Source organism: Lissotriton helveticus, chromosome 6, assembly GCF_964261635.1.
Source record: "Lissotriton helveticus chromosome 6, aLisHel1.1, whole genome shotgun sequence".
NCBI classification, from domain to species: Eukaryota; Metazoa; Chordata; class Amphibia; order Caudata; family Salamandridae; genus Lissotriton; species Lissotriton helveticus.
The window spans coordinates 1473425626-1473444859 of NC_136067.1; positions in this window are offsets into that span (position 1 = coordinate 1473425626).

Sequence of the window (19234 nt, forward strand, 5' to 3'; positions counted from 1 at the left end):
AACGAAGCTTTTTAGCTGTCATGATTATATTTACAATAGTGAGAAATCAGATACAATCCTTAATACAAACTAATTAATAAATAAAATAACTGTAAAAAGTTGGGCAAGAAAAACTGTATGGAGCTGAAACTGACCAACAAAGAGTCAATGTCTATGCCAGACACGAGGAAACGAACAATGTAATCAAACAAACAATTTATTAACATGACTTTCGCTCCCGTTTTCCCGATTTTCCCGGGTCGGGCCGGATCTCCGGCTCCCGTGCTGCGCTGCACCCGCGCCGCCGCCTCAACCCGCAGATGGAGAGAAAGCAGGTGAGTGGGTGTTTATTGCGGGGGACCCCGCGGGGTCCTAGTGATCCACAGCAGCAGTTCACAGCGGTTCTCCTGCGGTTCTCCCGCACTTCGTCCGACTGTAACTGACCAACGGTCCCGGCTCTCGGCTCGTCAAACACAAACAACGGACCAGGTATCGGAGTCACCAGCAGAGAGGATCGTGTGAGTCCAGAAGTCTCAGAGGTACATACAAAATGCTCTTTGGCACAAAGATGTTTGTCCCGGATCTTGAGGGTCTAGACATGACGGCGTCGACCGCACCCTTTGACGTAGATGATTATTCTGCTGTATTACAGAACATGAGCGGGAGGCCCAGGAACCTGCCGAAGAGAGAAGTGGCGGGGGTGCGGGAAACTGACCCCCGAAGTTCCCACAGAAGATAAGGTAGACCCTGAGGGGGATGCCCTGGAGCCTACCGGGGAGCAAGTAGCTAAACTGGGGGACCTGCCTGAGCTGACCCATTGGCAGCAAGAAGGAGGCTGCTCAAGGGAAGAGTTCTGCAAGGAGCAGAGAGCGTGCCCTTCTCTTGTGGGCTTGCGGCAACAGGCTGCAAGCCAGGCAGCAGGTGATCAGCCCCTTCCATTTTTACTGTTACCTCTTGTATTTTTGCTGGTATTAGATGCTTTGGGCACTGTGCCACTGCTATTCAGTGCCACAGTGCAAGTGCTCCCTATTGTAAATTGATGTGTTAATTAGTGGTTCCATCTTTGGCTATTTGGTTCACTTGTCAGACCCTAGGCTAGTGCACTGAGTGTGCCCAGGGCATGTACATCCAAATGCCGCTGGTGGGCCTGCAGCACTGTTTATGCCACCCACAGAAGCAGCCTTGTAAAATGTGTCTAAGGACTGCCATTGCAGAGTCTGCATGCAGTCTGGTACTGTCATGCTGACTGGGCACCCACTTGCCAGTCCCTAAAACTTCCCTTTTCTTCATATCAGTCACCCCTATGGTAGGCCCAAGGGCAGGGTGCATTGTAAGTATAAGGTAGGACAAGCCCTGATGTGTGTGGCATGGATCACTGACATAATATACAATACCAAAATATGGACTTACCAAAATATCATTGACAAAATATAGAACGCAAAAATATTGAATTCCTATCTACAAACAGGTAAGTACAAAAATAACGAATCAAAAATATTGTTGGAAAAAATATAGTTAGTCAAAATATCGATTTTTTTTAAATGTCTTAAAAGTAATTTAAAATAATAAAATAATAAACATGATTAACTAAAACATACTTAAAAATACTTAAATAACGTTAAAATTAATGAATAATTAACTTAAGTAAAAAAAACATAAAATTTTATTTTTTAATACATATATATATATATATATTAACGTAATATTAATAAAACATATACAATATTTTTACCGTAGGATAGCGGGAGGGTAACATTTACTATTACCACTCCAGTGAGTGCATCAGTAGGGAAAGCGTTGGATAACGTAGGGGTAAAAATTACTATTCCTACTCCAGTGAGTGCAATAGTAGGGAAAGTGTTGGATAATGGGAGGGTAAAAATTATTATTCCCACTACAGAGAGTGCAACAGTAGGGAAAGTGTTGGATAGCGTAGGGGTAAAAATTACTAGTCCCACTCCAGTGAGTGCAACAGTAGGGAAAGTGTTGGATAGCGGGAGGGTAAAAATGACAATCCCCACTCCAGAGAGTGCAACAGTAGGGAAAGCGTTGGATAGCATAAGGGTAAAAATTACTATTCCCACTCCAGAGAGTGCAATAGTAAGTAAAGCGTTGGATAGCGTAGGGGTAAAAAATACTATTCCCACTCCAGAGAGTGCAACAGGAGGGAAAGCGTTGGATAGCAGGAGGGTAAAAATTACTATTCCCACTCCAGAGAGTGCAACAGTAGGGAAAGCGTTGGATAGCGGGAGGGTAATTATTACTATTCCCACTCCAGAGAGTGCAATAGTAGGGAAAGCGTTGGATAGCAGGATGGTAAAAATTACTATTTCCACTCCAGAGAGTACAACAGTAGGGAAAGCGTTGGATAGCTTATGGGTAAGAAAATACTATTCCCACTCCAGAGAGTGCAACAGTAGGGAAAGCGTTGGATAGCGAGAGAGTAAAAATTACTATTCCCACTCCAGAGAGTGCAACACTAGGGAAAGCGTTGGATAGCGGGAGGGTAAAAATTACTATTCCCACTCCAGAGAGTGCAACACTAGGGAAAGTGTTGGATAGTGGGAGGGTAAAAATTAAAAATTACTATTCCCACTCCAGTGAGTGCACCAGTAGGGAAAGCGTTGGATAGCGTAGTGGTAAAACGTACTGTTCCCACTCCAGAGAGTGCAACAGTGAGGAAAACGTTGGATAGCGTAGGGGTAAAAATTACTATTCCCACTCCAGAGAGTGCAACAGTAGGGAACGTGTTGGATAGCATAAGGGTAAAAATTACTACTCCCACTCCAGTGAGTTTCACAGCAGGGAAAGTAATGATTTAATATATTATTAAAAATAAATTAAATATCAATACCAATAAAATATGAATTAAAATGAATTACCAATTTAATATACTGTAATAATTAATTAATTAGAAATACAAATAAATATTAGTTATTAAAAATTTATTACCTATTCATAATTATTTAACAACTAATTCATTTTCAATAACAAAAACTAATTTATAATAAAAATTAATACCAATTAATAATTAACAGTAAATTGATTATCATTACACACAAAGTATTTTTAATATGTAATTAATTACAATTACATTACTTCCCACCCTATTCCCCTACAAACCCACAACCCGCTACAGAAAATAAATTAATACAATTATCATAATTATCTAATATTTAATTAATAAAAATTCATTACCAATTAATACAAATTAATCACTAATTAAAAATAAATTAACAATAAATTAAAAATCAATACTAATAAATAAATAACAATGATCTACTTAATTACAATTAAATTACTTCCCACCCTTTGTAAATCTTCTTTATTATACAGTTAATAAAAACCATAATGTACAAACAGAACAATGCGTGTTGGATAAAAAATTTAAAATATATAAAAACATGATCTGGTTCTTAATGCTAGGCGTTTATGCAGTGCAGTTAACCACTTGCATGCTAATGACAAGGTGAACTCATCATGAGGCACACTGGATCTGTGCTCATGACAAGGTCAACTCGTCATGTATAATGGGAAACATAAATCTCCCGCACAGGAGGGGAAAACCTCTTAGCAGCCAACTTCCCAGCTTTTGCTAAGGCCTGGGCTGAATTGTTACTAAAGCACAAAGTCGATGCTTCACTGCAGTGTCTCAGTGATTGTTCCCGAAAGACGGGGATCAGTAGGCGACGTCGATCGCTGCCAAAGAATGGGCAACGGCAAAGCAGGTGGAGCCAGGACTCATGTATATAGTTGCAAAACCTCCAAATGGGCTGCTCGTTCCACCGAGCCCACTGCGGGTTAAAGACGAAGATTGGTAGGGCTAGCAGCCTCATGTATAATATTTTGTTGCGAGTCTGGGGGTTGAGGGAGTAGTTAAAGTATAATTGAGGTTTCCCCTTGATATATGATTCATTCAAGGCAGTGAAAAGTTCGTTTTTAGATAGCCCGGCAATGTCAGTCTGAAATGAAACTGAGATGGTTTGTTTTGTTACTGTTTTTTTCCACGTTAGCAGAGGAATAGTTGGGTTAATGAGAGAGGTTGGTTCAATCTTTAATGTAGAGATGGCAAGGTACAACTGTTTGTGCCAAGGGGAATGTTCGTCCTTGAACACAGCTTGTAGTTGCTCTTTCAAAGATTGTCCTGGTGCTCGTAAGGTGTGTATATAGTATTTGATTAGGTCGCCCAGGCAATAGAGGTTTGCGCATGTCAGGCCCAGCTCGAGTCTCATCCTCGATCTCCTCACATGCTGTGGAACGGAGAAGATTTTCTCATAAGCTTTTATTTGTAGGTTTCCCAGAAATGCGTCCATTTTCCCGGGAAAGGCCATGTGGCCATAGGTAACTGCAGGTAGTAGTTTGGCCCGTAGCACCCTTAGGATTGATTCGGCTGAAGGGCTGTGCAATTGACGATTCAGACGCCTAAGGCTATGGATGATCCTCAAACCCTTAGACCTTAAGTTTGGTTTGCCCTAGCGTTGAACGAAACTCCTAGGTAGTTGTAGCTGGTGCAGGTCGTTATTTGTGATCCCCCTGCTCTCAAAGTAAGATTTTTCTTTTTGTACCCCCCCAAAGATCAAAATTTTGGTTTTTGATTCATTCATCACAAGATGGTTCTTTGTGTTATATTTATTGAGAGCAGTGAGCGATCTTTGCAATCCTGTTTTCGTGTGGTCCATGATGATGATGTAATCGGCATATTGCATTGTCTGTAGGCTCAGCCCGCCCAGTTTTGGGGCAGCCAGGGCTGCGGCTGCCAGTTCCTTTGGTAGATCAGCAGTGTAGAGTTTGAATAGTAGCGGAGCAAGTACACAGCCTTGTTTTAAGCCGTTTTCAGTTGCAATTTTTTTGGACAATGTTTGTGCGCTGGTTTTAATCCTAACCCAGGTATTATGGTGCAAGGATATCAAGGCTGAGAGAAGAGGAGATGGTATTCCCCAGGAGTTTAATTTGTTCCACCGCGTCCCTCGATTGACCCGGTCGAAGGCTGCGCTGTAGTCCACGAAGCAGCAGAATAGAGGTAGTTGGCAAGCCAGGGTAGCTTTCGGCGATAAGTAGAACAGAGCCATTATGTTGTCCATCGTGGAGCAGCCTGCTCTAAAGCCTGACTGGGAGTGAGGAAGGATGTTGTTTTCGCTGGCCCAGTTTTCTAGTTCCGCCAGTAAGACCCGGGCGTATGCTTTGGCTTCGATGTCTAGCAAGGCTATCAGTCTGTAGTTGGCCGGATTTGAGAAGTTGCCCTTTTTGTGGATTGGGTGTAGGATTGAGCCCTGCCAAGAAGGTGGAATTTTAGCTGTGAGAAAAGCATGTGCAAAAAGGGGTGAGAGGAGTTCTACCCAAAACTGCCGGAATTTTTTAAAGACTGCTGCAGGTATTCCGTTTGGGCCTGGTGCTCCATCGTTCTTCATGCGACTGATGATCTTACTTACTGCGTTTTCAGGTAAGGCCAGACCAGAAGTATTTCCGTTGAGTGGGGCTGGGGGCGTAGGGGTGGTTGAACGCTCCTGTGCCTCGCCATTATAAAGTTGGTTAATGTGCTCCACCCATACGTTTTCAGGGACTCCGTTTTCTCCGGTGTGGCCGTTGTTACTAAGCTGGTTGATATACCTCCAGAAACGGGCCGGATTTCTGTCCTTTAAGAGGAAGAAAATTTTTAGCCAGGCTTCCTCTATACGTTTGTTTCATTGGGCCCATGCGCGTTTCTTACGAGCTGCCCTGTGTGGCCCTTTCGTGGATAGCTGGACAGCTCTTTCTGCTTTTTTCCTGCTATTTAGGCCGTTTTGCCTCTTTCGTTCATTTTCAGATGTTTCCTCATAAGAGGGTTGCTTGAGAGCCTTTATCATACTTCCCACCCTATTCCCCTATAAACCCACAACCCGCTACGGAAAATAAATTAAGAAAATTAACATAATTATCAATTAATACAAATGTATTACCAATTAATAACAATTAATTACCAATTAAAAATTAATTAACAATAAATTCAAAATGAATACCAATAATTAAAAAAAAATGTTTAATTAATTACAATTAAAGTACTTCCAATTAAAGTACTTATTAAACATACATTACAAAAATAATATACACTTTTCACACATATACTAACATACAAAACACGTTAAAAAATTCGATATTATTAAAAATTCAACATATTTTAATGCCTATATTATATACTCCGATTAGTGTGACTTCTATATTTTGACAATCGACATTATATTACTTACCTTCAATTCGATATTTTTAACCACTATATTGTGTCCATTCGATATTTTGTCCATTATATATTTTTACTTCGATATTATGGCCATTCTATATATTTTTTTCGATATTATGTCTAGTTACCGTGTGACATGTCCTAATAGTAAATTACAGCCATTTTCATTTTTCACTATTGCAAGCCTACCTGTTCTTCATAGGCCAGAATGGGCTGTTAGAGTTATCACATTTTATAAGCCTAACTGTCTCAGAGAACATGGTGGAAATTCGAGTTTAGTATGCCTGAACTCAGAATTATAAAATACTTCTTTTAGTGAAGTTGGTTTTAACATTCTGTGTTTGCAAATACCACTTTTAGAAAGTAGGTATTTGCTTGTCTAACCATTCAAACCTGCCTCTGCTAGGTTGTGTATTCCTTTGTCTGGTTTTGTGAGTGACAGGGCTGGGGAATTCCAGGAGACAGGCTGAGTCACCCGGTGGTGAATAGAGAGATCTGCATCTACATGGGAGGGAGGAGTTGCACCTGAACCTTGAATAGGGCTGTGCCTGCCTTCCACAATGCTGGATCCACCCCATGGGGAGCGGCTGATGTCTCTGCACTGCACACTGAAAGAAGAGAAGGAGTCCTGTAAACAAAGTGCTCCTGGACTGTACTTGCCTTCCACAATGCTGGCTCCACCTCCTGAGGGGAGTCTGATGTGCTTGCCCTGCCCTGTGAAAGGAAAGGAGAAGTCCGGTAAACATAGTGCTTCAGAACTGGTTTGAACGGGGCAAAGGCCCCTCTCCCTTCAGAGAACAAAGGATTTTGGGGTATAAATATTGGGACCCTGATCCCATGAAATTATATCACTTTGGACTACAACAAGAAACCTTTACTGAGGAGAGGAACCTGAAGAAACTGAGGAGAGACTATTTCCAAGCTGAAGTGCTGCTTGGGGGATTGGCCTGCAGTGGTTGCCTTACTGCCAAAGGAAGGAGAAAGGAACTTTGTGTACTTTGCTTTCAACTTGTGAAGGATCTCCAAGGGCTTGAAAAAGAGCTTGCCTCCTGCTGAAGTCTCAGGGACAATAGACTACACCCCCAGCTCCCCAGAATTCTTTTGGATGTGCCAGCTGCTGTTTTGGGCCTTCTGAGGAACTGCGTGTCGCAAGGAGCTGGAAGCGCGACTCAATGAGAAGAAGCGTGTCACCGTCGCTGTGCCTGCCATTGCAACTCCGAAGGAAGGTGTCACCTCTGGAACTGTCGCACTGCACCGCATCGGAGAGAAGAGTGCCGCAACATAGAGGAATGTTGTCGCCGTCGCTGCTGCTGCCGTTGCAACTCCGAAGGAGGGTGTCGTCGCTATAGTTGTCGCACTGCGCCGCATCAGGAGAAGAATCTCGCAATGAGGTGGGAGCGTGTCGCCGTCGCTCTGCCTGCCGTCGCAACTCTGAAGGAGGGTGTCACCGCTGGAACCGGCTCACTGCACCGCATCAAGCAAGAGCACCTCGCATCCCTGAGAAGCGCGCCGCCGTCGAAGCTGCTGCCGTCGCATCTTGGATGTCGCCGTTGTAGTTGTTGCATCGAGCGGAAGCTTCGCGCATTGTGGGAGAAGAGTGACGCTGCTGGAGCTGCTGCCGTCGCATCGTAAGGGTGTTGCCGCTACAGTCCATGCATCGAACCGAGAACTTCTCGCATCCCCGAGAAGCCTGCCGCATCTGGAAGATCTTCACGTCTTTATTTCTTTGAATCTGAACTTTGCCGTAATTCCCATTGCTGCGACATTGCTTGTTGTAGAAGCGCAACGCAACTTAAGGTACATTGACGCAGAGTGTCGCATCTAAGAACTGAACTGAACTAATCTTAAATCTACCATCTTAAAGTAATAAACTTGTGTATTTTTGTTTTTTATGGTCTTGTGGTAACTCTATACAAAGTTTACTTATTGTTTATATAAAACCTGTGTGGTATCCATTTGTAGTGTTGTCACTGGGTTACTGTATGTGGTCGCAAATGCTTAACTTACAACGCCTCTGAGATAAAGCCTTGCTGCTCGTGCCAAGCTACCAAGGGGGTGAGCAGGGGTTATTTTAGGAGTGTAATCCCCTTATCCTGACTAAAGGAGAGGGTCCCTATTTGTCACACGTACCTACCTGTGCCAACGAGAGACCCTCAAATCTAACAGGGGTGGGATGTCCATAGGCTCTAAGAGGTCATCCCCAAGGACTGCTTGCATATCAGGCCGGGTTCTAAAAAAATTTAATTTCGTTAGTGCCGAAGGTAAATTGTCATCTCCAGCCACCTCTACCCATGTGCCCACCCTTCCGTGTTTAACCAGATCTCCAATTAAATCTATGTGCAATTTATTTAGGGAGTATAGTGTGCCCCTCTCCGAGCTGAGCGCAAACCACTGGCACCACTCTACCCGTAGCCGAGGCGAATACAATTGTGCTCCATTGTACATTCTGAGAAGCGCATTCCACGCATGAACAGTGGAGTTAATCGAGTCGAGTATTCCACAACATCTTGTGAGAGCCTGAGTTAAGAAGTGAGGCAATGAGTGCGGGGCAGCAGCAACCTTTTCTATCTGGAGATGAGGCCAATCGTGTGGGCCATGCACCAGCTGTAAGCGTGAGAGGCCTGCGCGACCCTATAGTGAAGTTCAAGATTTGGGGCACCAAAGCCACCAGCTGTGTATGGGAGCATGGGAGTATCCAAGGTGACACTAGAAGATTTGCCTGCCCACGCAAGCTTAGTCATCAAAGAATGAAGTTCCCAGAATAGGTGCTGGGGAACCACTATTGGGATATTGACAAACAGAAAAAGCAGGCGAGGGAGCACTATCATCTTTATTAATGAGACCCTACCAGCCAGGGACAACGGGAGCTGTATCGATCTGTCAATATCATCGGCAAGTTTATCAATTACTCTCCCATGATTAGCCTTAAGAACCATGTCTGCATCAGAGTGTACTTGGATGCCCAGATAACGTACCGGGTCGGATGTCCATTGCAGTGGGAAGTCGAGTGGGAACTGCACTGTGGTGGGAGTCAATGGGAATATTATGGACTGGTCCCAGTTAATCTCAAGGCCATTCAGTCCCCCGAAGCGCAGTACATCTCGTATAATAGGAGCTAGATGTACCTCGGGATGGCGAACATATAAAAGGGTATCATCCGCGTAAGCTGAAGTGATTAGATTGTAATTAGGAAAACAAAGTTCTCTATGCTCTATGCTCTATGCTCATGATACTCGCGCAACGCTCACAGCAGGGTTCAGCAGCCAGCAGCCACTGCATATAATAACGAGGATAAAGGGCACCCTTGTTGAGTACCTCTGGAAATTTGAAAAGGAACTGAGACTGTATCGCCAGTGCAAACCCTGGCCAGTGGTGAATTATATAGCACTGAAATAAACTTCAAAAAGACCTCACCGACGCCGAGGTGATGCAGCACTGCATGCAAGAACATCCATTCAATTGAATCAAAGGCCTTTTTGGCATTCTGAAAAACTGCAACCACCTTAACCTTGCATGGCGCCAAATACCGTGCGGAGGTTATACGAGAGTGTGCGCCCAGGTATAAAACCAGCCTGCTCAGGACCAATTAGTTGAGGAAGAAGTGGGTACAGACGGTTAGCAAGTATTTTCGCATAGATTTTGGTGTCAACGTTGAGTAGCAAGAGCGGACGAAAAGAAGGACACCTACGGGGGTCCTTATCCGGCTTCAACAAAGTGATAATGAACGCCTCACGCATAGAAGAAGGCATTATGCCATCCACAGCAATCTTGTGAAGTAAAGTATAAGGTGCGGAATCAAAAGATCGCTAAAGCCCTTATAGAAGGTGACTGTGAAGCCATCCATCCCGGTGGCACTACCCTTCCGCATCGAGCCCAGAGCCAGTCAGACCTCCGAGGCCTCAGTAGGGCGCCTCAAGAATTTGCGTTTCCAATTCTGTAACCAGGGAAGTTGAATATATTCAAGATAGTGTGCTATGTTGTCGTCACTAGGGGAGAGCTTGAAGCAATAAAGCTCCTGATAATAGGAGCAAAACTGTTTGTTAATTCTGATTTGTTCCATCAGGACTGCTCCCTCATCATCCATCAGCTCAGTAATGCACCCAGAGTCCATTTGGCGGCAAGCTAGTGCTGCCTGCACCTAGCACGGGTGATCAGCCTCTCCATAGAGTCTGGCTGAAGCATACTTGCCCATATGCTTGACCTCATTGTCAGCCTCCTCTTGAAAGTCAGCCAACGTGGCTTTCAGTTGCTCGAGCAGGTCAGGGTCATCTCCAAGTGCCAAGCGAACCTCCAGATCAGATAGACAGGTCTCCAACAGAGCAAGGCGACCTCAAATAGACCGTAGAACACCTGCATGCTTTCATTTGGCAACACCTCTTATAAAAACCTTGAACGTCTCACAAACCATGGCGAAGGAGTCAACCAATCCCACATTATTGTAAAAAAACTCTGAGATCGCATCACGCAACTCAGAGTTAAAGAATGAATTCAATAATGAATAAGGGAGAAAGCGCCACAAAAAAGGGGGAGGAGAATGCGGGGGCACCGAAATAGTTAACGTAAGAGGCGAGTGGTCCAAAAAGGAACGGGCTCAAATCGAACAATCCCTGACTTTAGGTAACATAGTCTGTGAGATGAACCAATAGTCTATGCACGTGTGCGTATGATGCTGCGCCGAATAGTGAGTGCAACCGTCACGTGCGCTAGATTGAGATCGCCATACATCAGCCAATTAAAGTTGCAACACAATATCAGTTATAGCCTGCGCAGAGGTAGATAACTGGCGAGAAGGGCACTTCGAGCAGTCTAAAGACGTATCTAATATGCAATTAAAGAACAACCGGAGGGGTTGGCGAATTTTGAATAGGGAAAAAAGAGACCGATAAAATCTTGGATCGTCATAGCTCGAACCATAGGAGTTTACTATCAAAAACTCCCACTCGGGGCTATAACACCTAGTCACGACATACTAACCCGCCGGCTCCGTTTCATATTGTTCCAACTTAAGACCGGCTTTGGGATTAATCCAGGTCAGCACCCCTCTAGAGTGAGAAGTAAAGCAAGCCGCGTAACAGGTACCAGCTAACCTGCTATCTGTGAGTAGTGCACATTCAGGTTGTAGGTGCATCTCCTGTAGTAAGGCTACGTCAATCTCCTTACGTTTCAAGTAGGCCAATATTTTCCGCACCTTGCGGTGGTCCTTTAAGCCTCGAACATTCCATGTCATAAGAGTTAGTTTTTTAACGTGGCTTCTGCCAGCAGTGTAGTCTGTCATGTAATCTGAAAGTGTGCATAGTGTAATGTCCCTCCAAGGCCCCATGTCACATCCCACCTAGCATGAGGAAAAAAGGACATGTGATCTATAAAAAAAGAAATTAAACCGAAAAAATATTCCCACGCCCTGCACATCCCATCTTTGCAGATGTGAATTTCAGCCTCCCAAATGCTACCAACAAACATAGATAACACAAACACATCACCATTACAACATTAACTCCATAGAAGAAGAGAAAAAAGCAGCGGGTCACGCAATGGGGCGGATGTTACCCAACAACACAAACTAATACAGCCAACCGCCACATCATCGCATATTAGTCATAAAGCTTCATAAAAAAATGACATGCATCAATAAGGAAACAACTAAGCAGCCACTTAGTGTGTACAATTTAGGTACCAGTAAGCAACATGGGGTCGCCCCCCGTGCATATGCATATAATTCAACGCCCACCCAGACCACAGGGGGTGGTCAGAGAAGAGAAGAAAAAGCATGTCCAATGCAAATAAACAATACCACAGTTATCCCAACCAGCCCCCTAGTACACCAATCATCATAACTTCGTACATGTACCCCATAGCATATTAATAACATCACACTGGGCACATCAAATCAGCGCACCGTTAATAATAGTAGCACACCCCCTTAGTCATTGTCATCACGTCCTCCAGCACCAACAGATGCAGTGGGAGTAACACTCTTCCCTTTCCCATGCTTGCCTGCTCTTAACAGTCTTTAAACGCTTTCTGAAGGGACTGAGGGTCAGGGTAGATCCTGGATTTACCATCAAATAGGACCTTGAGGCGTGCTGGATAGAGCATAGCATACTCTATGTTCTGCTCACACCGTTTGAGCTTTAGTGTAATAAACTGTCGTCTGACCTCCTGCACTTTCAAGGTGAAGTCCGGGAACAGAGAAAGGGAGGCCCCTTCATAACGCAAGGTGCACAGTTCTCTTGCCTTTCTCAGCACCTCGTCTCTGTCTCGGTAGTTTAAGAGTTTAAGAGATTTGCAGATATAGGAGGGCCACCAGGCTGAGGGCGAGGGTCAAGTGAGCGATGCGCCCCTTCCTCAACAAACAGGTGAGAGAAGGTGTCTGCACCCAGCAAAGTCATAAGCAATTTCTCTACAAAGGTCTCCATATTTCCTGTAGCCATAGACTCTTCCAGGCCCATGATGCGGAGGTTGCTGCACTGCGACCGGGCCTCCAAATCCTCAGCTTTGTCCTGTAAGGTGGTCAATGCACGTTCAACATGTTTCTGGGTGCTGCAAGAGTCAGACAGAGCCTCCTCAACCTCCGCGATATTGAGTTCCGCCATATCAAGACGTTCGGAGTGCTTATCAACCCTCTCAGACATCCTAACCCTCCTGTAAGCTGGCGTGTCAATTTTCGAGTCAATGGCAGAGAGACCCTTCTGCACGGATGCAATAATCTGTTTAATGTCACCTACCGGGTATTCGGAGGGCGCATCTGACTCCGTTAGAACGCTGTCCACAGCATCTTGATAGCGCTGAGACTTGCGCTGTGTAGGGATCGAATTTGCGATAAAAACATATTATTGGCCAAATATGTCCAATATAACCTTGTGAACATATATTCGATCAATTAGAATAAAGTGTAGTCATTTAGTTACCTAAAATTCACTCTTAATAGGTTAGTACTAGTGATACGGCTGAAGCCATATTGTTTCGTTTCGTGGTGTGCAAATGCGGTTTCCCTGAAATCACGTGACTATGTCTTTTCTCTAAAACATGACATCAGCCAAACCGTGGTGAATGTCTGCTAATTGGTGGCTCAAGGGAAACTCAAGGTCGCACCTGCCTACTTTGCGGGATGCGTACATTCTCACAAAGCCTGTTCTTGTCCTCCCCGTCTCTAGATAGACTGGGAGGCACCCGGTTGACCTGCCCCCGGAATAGCTGAGGCCTAGGATACCAGCAATCTATTGTGCCTTATATGGGTATTCCTCTTGGCCTGCTGACAAACTGTGTTTTTCCTTGTAGGGTGTCATTCTCCATGTGTGAAACGTATATATGCTTTGTACTTTGAACATGTAAGCAGTCTCCTCTGCGCACCTTCGAGGTTGTGTAGACCGGGGCTCCCCTGTCAGGGTGTGTCTTTGAAATTGAATAAAAGATTGAACCTTCTCCATTGCCGACTAAATTATTAGTTATCCTTAATCGTATATGGGTTATTGGTAAGTGTGACCCGGTAGAATTTCTTTATCCCTTCAGTTGGCGACTTCGCCGGTACTCCGCGATAGGGTTGTCCCCTCCTGTAAGCAGGAGTAGCGGGACAAGGTGGAGTTCTGGCTGAGTGGGAGGACAGAAAGAGGATCCTGATTTGAGACACCCGTTTGTGGTAAGAAAACAAGCCGTTCCCCTCTCGAGCCCAGTACCCCTCCCAGCTGTTAAAGACCCTACGCCGGAGTCCTACGGGCTTAACCTGAGAGAAGAGCAGACTGTGTCGGTCTGTTTAGATGTCGGCAGTGGAGAACTCGCAATCGACCTGAGTGCACCAGGTGAGTGATCTTTGAAATTGAATTGGATAAGGCTCACTTCAAGGAAGTGTTTCTTTTTGGATATACAGTTAACTGTCTTTGTTTGAAGGTGGCTGGGGAAGTCGGACCCTGAGGGAATTGAGGGACCTGTCGTTGTGGCGAAGGGGCTGCACGAGTAGAGACCTCATGGACTTGTTTTGTGATTAATTGAGACCACCTCTCATGCCCTAGTAGAGTACGGTGTTGCTCGCTCTGCCGAATTCTCTCCGGGAAAACTCTGGGAGCAACTGGGTAAGCTAGGGGTCTGGAGACGTGTCCAGATACCCGGCCCAACCAGAACAGGACCATGGGAAGGCCTGTGAGAGAGTTTGTGGTTCGCCGATCTGAGGGTCTCGGAGCACTCTAACGAGTGTCTCTTGTTGTGAATCTGTTGGTCTGAAATTCTTTTGAATCGATTCCACGAACAGGAGTCTACGGGCTATGATCGTATTTGAAGACGTCATTTGCATTTGAACAGGTTACGAGAACTAATTGCCTTGCACTGCTTTGCAGCACTTTATTGTGATGATTGGATGAGTGAATGCTATGAAAGGACGCGTCCGATTGTGTGTGCGTGATTATATGTGAAACGAGCGAGTAAAATAAAGCACAATGCCGTGTTTTAGTAAATTGTGTTTTGGGTGCTGCTGTCGGAAGGGAACACGGCTCGAAGAAAAATGTAAATGTAAATGTAAATGTAAATGTAAATGTAAATGTAAATGTAAATGTAGTATACTTGTAAAGCGCACAGCTGCCCCAGCAACGGGGCGTCCCAGCGCTGTATAACTCTGGGGAACCCATCCTGGCTTTCCCTGTGGGATGGTCCCTTGCTGGGAGTCCCCAAGGTGGAGCCAGGCATCCCCGGAATTGGTGGGGCCGTTGTGGAGATTAGGCAAGCTAATGCCCAGAGTTGCCGAGTGGAACCCCTAATTAGAGTAAGCACCGAAGCGAGAATTATCGAGTCCGCTGACCAAGGTCCACGACCCTGCCGCGTCGGGAATTGAACCCTGGTCCCGGGCTGACTTCTGCTCTCAGGCCTGCTGCCTCTAACCAGTGAGCCACACTACTCCACTAGACAGCCTGCCCCTCCCGAAGGCAGCCCCATTTTCGATATGTACACCAAACATGGCTTACAGCCAATTTTGTTTAATACTCTGTGGAACAAGTACACCAGGGACAATTCGGGTTTCCAATGGCCTCTCACGGGGTCTTTTGATGAGAAAAAGATAAATTATATACAGAATAAATTATTTATGAAAAAGAGTCGTCAGTCCATGTTTGACTCCTTGAACTTATGGTTGAAGGAGGCAAAAAGACGAAGAATTAGGGAGGAGAAGTTGGGGAAAATGAAGTCGGGTCAGACGGTCACGCAAAAAGCTATAGCATATGATAAAGACAAAGTGGAAAAGAATATTGAACGGATGGATAGGCAGTTTCGGTTGGAAACCGATAAAAGCTATGTAGCTAGACCAGAGACAGGAGATGAATTGGAAGAATTGTTAGACACCGGACCACCTCCCCCTTATGCCCCACAAGGTCTGTATCCGGCCGTGCCAGTGGTACGAGTCGAGCAGGCGAGTGCTGTTGCAACCGCCCGACCACGATCGGGAATGATTGCCACGGCTCCCGTTGACGGATCTGGATCCGACGTTCCGGTTTCCCCTCCTTCTCTTCGACTAACTACCTCACCCTTATTATCCCTTCGGCCGGACGCCGCTGTCCCTTCTCCCTTGGACCCTGTATTTCTCTCTCCTCCAACTCAAACTTCATTAGATCTTCGAAATATGGTTGGCCCTGGGGCCACGCCCAAGCGACCGATGTCTGACTCGAGTGATCAACGAGCTTTCACGCGGTCGCTGTTGGGGCAGGAGGAACGGAGAGCTATTATAATTCAAGCATCCCAGTGGATGCGGAATCCTATTTATACTTTGGAAGATATTTGGAGTACTATGAAGGATTATGAACCCGTTGCACAACAACTGGCCCTAGAGAGCATGGCGATCTGATTGATTTTACTATGGGAACAGTGTTTTGAGGAAGGATTACCTCCCCAGATACTGTGTGATATCAGGGACCACGCTCATAAATTTCATCTCCAAATCGAAGATGTGTATCAGAATGTAAACACCCTTTTGCATTATAGGGAAAGGATGCACCGAAAAAGTGCTGAATGGGGAACGCAACACCCCATGAGGGAAGTACACCCCCTTTTCTTTCCAGAATTACCTGAAATTAAGGATAATGCGGGCAATATTACTAGAGTACGGGAGGAGGCCAGACTTCAGGAATAATGGGTTTATACCCCTTGGAAACGAAGTGAGGTTCTTACGTTAAAAGCCCAACTCCCTGACCCTCGTAAAAATCCTACAGCCTATTATAAGGAATTGACGGAAGCCGCTAATTCGGCCATTATGACTATAGCTGACATCGAGCTATTTTTTGGCCTCCTGATCCCAGTAGATATCTGGAGACAGATACATGATACGGATCACATTCCTGAGCTAGGAGGCACCTGGAACCAATTAAAAGATTGGGATGAGGAACGAAAGCCGGGTGAGAAACCCCAGGATGAAATATTAGCAGTACCAGAAAAAATCATTACTTATATGCAGACTCTCCTCCCTCCGAGGAAGGTAGATTGTGATAAATTGACAGCATGTAAACAGAAAAAGGACGAAAGTGTGTCCGATTTCTTTACCAGGTTTGAGAAGGTGTTCATAGATTTTAGTGGTCAGGACCTTTCTACGGAAGGTGGAATTCGATTATTTGTAAATAGATTTGTCACCAACTTGCTTCCTGAGGTTATGACTCGTCTTCAATCGGCAGAAAGTACCTGGACTACGGCTGCGCCCTCTGTTATTCTTAGCATGGCCCAATATTATGAACATCGAGAAAATGAGAGTAAGGAGAAATCAGAGAAAAATACCAAGGATTTAAAAAACAGGGTACTATTACAACAGGGCAGTAGAGGGAATAGTTCAGGCAGAGGAGTACGAGGTTCCTTTCAGAGAGGTCAAATGTCAGGAAGAGGAAGAGGAGGCCCACCGAATATTGGGATTAATCAATGTTCTTATTGTAAAGAGGAAGGCCATTGGAGAGTAGTTTGCCCTTTGCTACAGGGAAGAAATGGACCCAGTAGAGGTCGGGGAAGAGGCCGAGGAAACATAGATTGGAATAGTATGAGAAGGGAAGAGGCCCAACATGAGGGTTCTCGTAAGAATCACTTTGATGACCCTCAGAATAGACAGTACTACAATGAACACTATGACAGGTACGAAGACCGCGAGTACGCATGAGACAGCCAAGGACAGAGAGGGGGCCTATTACAGTACCAGTGGACCAAGAGGGACCTTATGTAGAAGGAGAACTGTTGGGTACATCAGGGAAGTTTTTAGTGGATACTGGGGCGATGAGTAGTTCAGTCACCCAGACACTGGTCCCAGGGGCAGCTCTGTCTGGCCAAAATAATGTATCAGTCGGATTCTCTGGAATACCGGTAGTCAGCCCCGTTTCAAAACCTCTGCCTTTTACGATTGTTCCCATTTCTAATCATACCCCTTTTCTCCTAACTTCTAATTGTGGAGAGAATTTGTTAGGTTTGGATATCTTAAAGAAGCTTCATGCCCGAATCTACTGCTCACCCAATGGTGTTTTTCTAACCATGCAGAAACCACCTACAGAGATGGCTCAGTATTTTGCTAAAAATGAACCCTTGCCTCCCGAATTTGCTACCATACCTCCGACCTTGTGGGCGAAAGGGTATACCGACGTGGGTCTGTTAAGAATAGACCCTGTGTCAATCACCATAAAACCAAATGCAAAGATGCCTCGCATTCCACAGTATAAAATTTCACCAGAGGGTGAACAGGTATTGCTTTATATTATTCGTGACTTAGTTGACAAAGGAGTGGTGGAAGAAACAGCTGCAAACGTCTGTAACAGTCCCATTTTGCCGACTTTGAAAAAGACTCCGATAGATGGTACCCCGGATTATAAGTCCGCATATCGTTTTGTGATTGACCTTAGAGAGGTCAATAAAATAGTGGTCCCACAATACCCAGTGGTACCAGATATCACCACGATCTTTACCATGATTCCCCTACTGCTCGATATTTTTCTGTTATCGATTTGAAGAATGCTTTCTTTAGCATTCCTATTCATCCTGATAGCAGACATATCTTCGGATTCTCATTAGGAGAACGAAGCTTTAGATTTACGTGCGCACCTCAAGGCTATACAGAAAGTCCTAGTATATATAGCCAGGCCTTGAAAGCGGTATTGGACGAACTAGTTCTGCCCACCGGCAATGCAATCATTCAATATGTGGGCGACATTTTGGTGGCCTTTGATACGGAGGAAGGGTGTAGAGATGCAACTGTGAAGTTGTTACACCATTTAGCTACAAAAGGAAATAAGGTCTCCCTTTCCAAATTTCAATACTGTCGACAGGAAGTGACCTACCTTGGCCACTTTACTGTCGAAAGCGGGGAGGCGTCTAACATCAGAACAAATATCTGTAATCACTAACATGTCTGTACCGTGTACCCAACGTGATGTCCGTGCTTTTCTTGGCATAACCTCTTACTGTCACCAATGGATTCCTAACTATTCCCTCATCTCTAAACCCTTGTTGTATTTGACTACCAAAGATGTGCATGAACCCCTACCCTGGACGGATGAATGCCAAGAAGCCTTTGACTCTTTGAAATCTGCTTTATGTTCCGCACCTGTTTTGGGTACCCTGGATTACCGGAAGCCTTTTTGCACTTTATGTGCACAAGGTGGACGGTTGTTCTCTTTCAGTATTAACCCAGGATTTCGGGGGAAAACAAAGACCCTGTGCTTTCTTTTCATCAGTACTGGACATAGTAGCACAAACCCTTCCCAGTTGTCTGAGGGCCACTGCGGCGGTAGCAGTGGCCATCCGACAATCAGAAGGGATAGTGTTGATCACAGACCTCACAGTAATGGTACCACACGCTGTGGATATTTTGTTAAATAAAACTAAAACCCAGCCTCTTACGAGTGCCTGCTTGACAGGATATGAATTGACATTGTTTGCACCCCACATTACCATTAGGAGATGTGCCACATTGAGTCCAGCAACACTATTACCTCTGCCTTCTAGTGATACGAAGGACGATATCCATGATTGTGTGTTTAGGACTGAGGAAGAAACAAAGGGCCGTGTAGATCTTACAGACATTCCTTTACCAGAGCCCCAAGG